Source organism: Hyla sarda, chromosome 9, assembly GCF_029499605.1.
Source record: "Hyla sarda isolate aHylSar1 chromosome 9, aHylSar1.hap1, whole genome shotgun sequence".
Lineage (NCBI taxonomy): Eukaryota > Metazoa > Chordata > Amphibia > Anura > Hylidae > Hyla > Hyla sarda.
The window spans coordinates 138,615,511-138,618,628 of NC_079197.1; the positions used below are offsets into that span (position 1 = coordinate 138,615,511).

General features: G+C 40.9%; 1 long non-coding RNA gene across 1 annotated transcript in view; it reads left to right on the forward strand.

The window, feature by feature from the left end:
• The window catches only part of LOC130291395 (uncharacterized), a 2,376-nt gene extending 1,520 nt beyond the window's left edge, over window positions 1-856 (forward strand). The window contains exon 2 of the long non-coding RNA XR_008847922.1: window positions 1-856. This exon is cut by the window's left edge and continues 380 nt beyond it. This is a non-coding gene — a long non-coding RNA (uncharacterized LOC130291395).
• The last annotated feature ends 2,262 nt before the right edge of the window (window positions 857-3,118 follow it).

A 3,118-nucleotide genomic window follows, 5' to 3' on the forward strand; every position in this document is an offset into this window, starting at 1 on the left:
CACTTCTATGCCACAGCATTGCATTGATCAGTGTTTTTGGCACTCAATTGCTCCAGCCTGGATCTCGGGCTTGGAGCAATCAATCGCTGATTGGACGCCGAGGAGGAAGGTAGGGACCCTCCTCGTGTGTCCTCAGCTAATCGGGACACCGCAGTGGTCCGATCAGCCCGACTAAGCTGCCGGGATGTTTTTTTTTATTTTTTATTTTAGACACAGCAATCAACTTTGATCGCCACATGGCCGCAATTGTTGATGTCCAGTATTAGCCACGGATCCCGGCCATGACCCCCACATTATATCGCGGGCACAGGGCGTGAAGGTACGCCCTTCATCCTTAACAGGTTAATTAAAATATAACCAGAATAACTATCAAATGATAAAGTTTTACTATAAAAAGTGTATAACGCAAAAATGTGTTATATAATATTGTCACAGACGACTTTAGCAAGCGATCTTATACAGATAGAATTTCAAATGAAGTTTTGTAATAAAAGTAATAGTATTGTGCGTGAAGACTTATCAATTATCTGATGGAAAGTGGATAAGTGTGTGATTACAGAGTGGGTGGGGGCCGCCACGCTGGTACCCGCTACAATCTCATTTATTGAATCTGTGTTGTCAGCGTCAAGGGAAAGTGAACTCCTTTGTACAAAACTTTCATCTATATCTGACTAGCTTCATCACATAAACGTATCTCGCCTTTGTTGAAAAGATGATTGCTGATAATGTGATTGCTACGAGACACAGTGTGTGTGCCCCCTTGGAATGACGTTAACTATGTAAAGGAAAGTGGATAAGGATTGTGTCAACACCGTAGGTTTAAAAAAAAAAAAATTATTAAAAATACTAAACTATTGACGTGTGCAAAGTGTTAACATTTTGTATAAAAATTCTGTCCATAAGGAGCACTATTATTATTGTAATCACCAAACCATTAAAATCCAGTGTTATTTGAATGGACATCAGGACAAGTAAGTCTAATTGTGCTAATCACGCATGAGGGTATTGGCATCCGATTTTTTTTTCTGACAAGGAAGCCATAGATCATTGCTGTGAATGCTCGATATGTCATCCATCTGTACTATCTATAAAAAAGATGGAAAATATTTTTAAATGTGATCATGAAACGGCATAAAAAAGTCGAGATGGTGTAAGTAGGTGTTACTTTGGGTTTATTTAGCAGAATTACATTTTCAGATTATAATTTTTTTTTTCTTTTAAACATTAAATATATACTGAATTAAAAAAATAATTATCCCTTATCTCAAGGCTAGGGGCTAAATTATAGATCGTAGTGGGGGGGGGGGGGGGGGGGGGGGCACAGCGGTTGCACAACCCATTGTCTCTAACTTTCCCTCTATCCTTGGGATAGGACATACATTTGTTTCAAGTGGGCTACATGCAGAGTTCAGAAGCATAATTATCCCCTTAAAGACCATTATCCCCTTAAAGAGGGGGGGGGGGGAGAGAGGCAAAACTACAACTCCCAGCATGCACTGACAGACCATACTTGCTGGAAGTTGTAGTTATGCAACAGCTGGAGGCACATTGGTTGCGAAACAGAGTTAAGTAACAATGTCCTTCCAGCTGTTGCAAAACTTGAACTCCCAGCATGTACGTTCTCTCAGTGCATGCTGGAAGTTGTAGTTATGCAACAGCTGGAGGCACACTTTTTCATAGAAAAAAATGTGCCTCCTGCTGTTGCATAACTTCACCCCCCAGCATGCACAGAATACCAAAGGGCATGCTGAGAGTTGTAGTTGTAGGAGAAAATCCTCATAGCAAACATATGCTGCTCTGGACAGTTCCTAAAATGGATAGCAGAGGTCGGCAGAGAGCACCGTGGTCATGACATCAGAGAAATCTAAAAAGATAAACATTTCCTCTGTAGTATATAGCCCCTAATAAGTACTGGAAGGATTAAGTTTTTTTTATTTTTTTTTATTTATTAATAGAAGTAATTTACAAATCTACACCACGGAGGAAGGGGCACTACTAATCTGCTTTGAACCCCGAAACGCGTTTGATGACTGTGATTGAGCCTTGCATACCTGTCCAGTTCACACTACAGCTGTGGTTATGCAAGCACTGATCGGACAGTTCCTCTCTGGAGAGACTCCACTTATCATCCATCATCCACTCACTACATGGTCTTGCATTCAAATCCATCTGCTGAACCGGTGCAGAGCCCTCCACCATTGGAATAACATTTCTATCTGCACGTATTATTGATATTTGACGTCATTCAGTATCAACTAGCCTCCCGCACAAGGTCAGCTGACCTGCCATCAGCTGACCTGCTACGTCAGACGCCAAGAGACGACTCGACGGTGAGAGCGGCTGTATACTTTGCGATCAACACTCCGCCTCGGCTAGAGTACACCTGACACCAAGGGACAGCTCGCCGGTGAGAGCGGCTGCACATCCTGCGACCATCACGCCGCCCCGGCTAGAGCGCATCTGTCCATCAGCGGTGCGGTGAGTGGCACAATTGTGCCAGCTATCATATTTTCATTTGCAGGCCATTTGGTTGTAGAGTGGAGAAACCGGTAACAGCGATCTAGCTTCAATACCCGTTATACAAACTGATCTGTATGTCATAATTGTTACATCATATGATTATATCACAGGACATTGTTTCAGGACAATCCTAGGATTTATTTTACAGGACACAACTTCACTATCTATAGGACTGTCATCTTAACCATTCACAGGAAATTTTGTGTATTTATTTATTTTTGATATCAAGCCATTACCTTTCCAGGAGGAACGTTCCTATTTTATTTTTGTGCACACTGAATTTATTACCATTCTGATCAGTGTAACATTATATGTAACAGTATCATTCAGTGTATCATTCTACGGCTAGTAGCCATAATAGATACATTGTTATTAACCCCTTAAGGACACAGCCCATTTTCACCTCTAGGATGCAGCCCTTTTTTGCACATCTGACCATTGTCACTTTAAACATTAATAACTCTGGAATGCTTTTACTTATCAATCTGATTCTGAGATTGTTTTTTTGTGACATATTCTACTTTAACATAGTGGTAAATTTTTGTGGTAACTTGCATCCTTTCTTGGTGAAAAATCCCAAAATTTGATGAAAAAATTT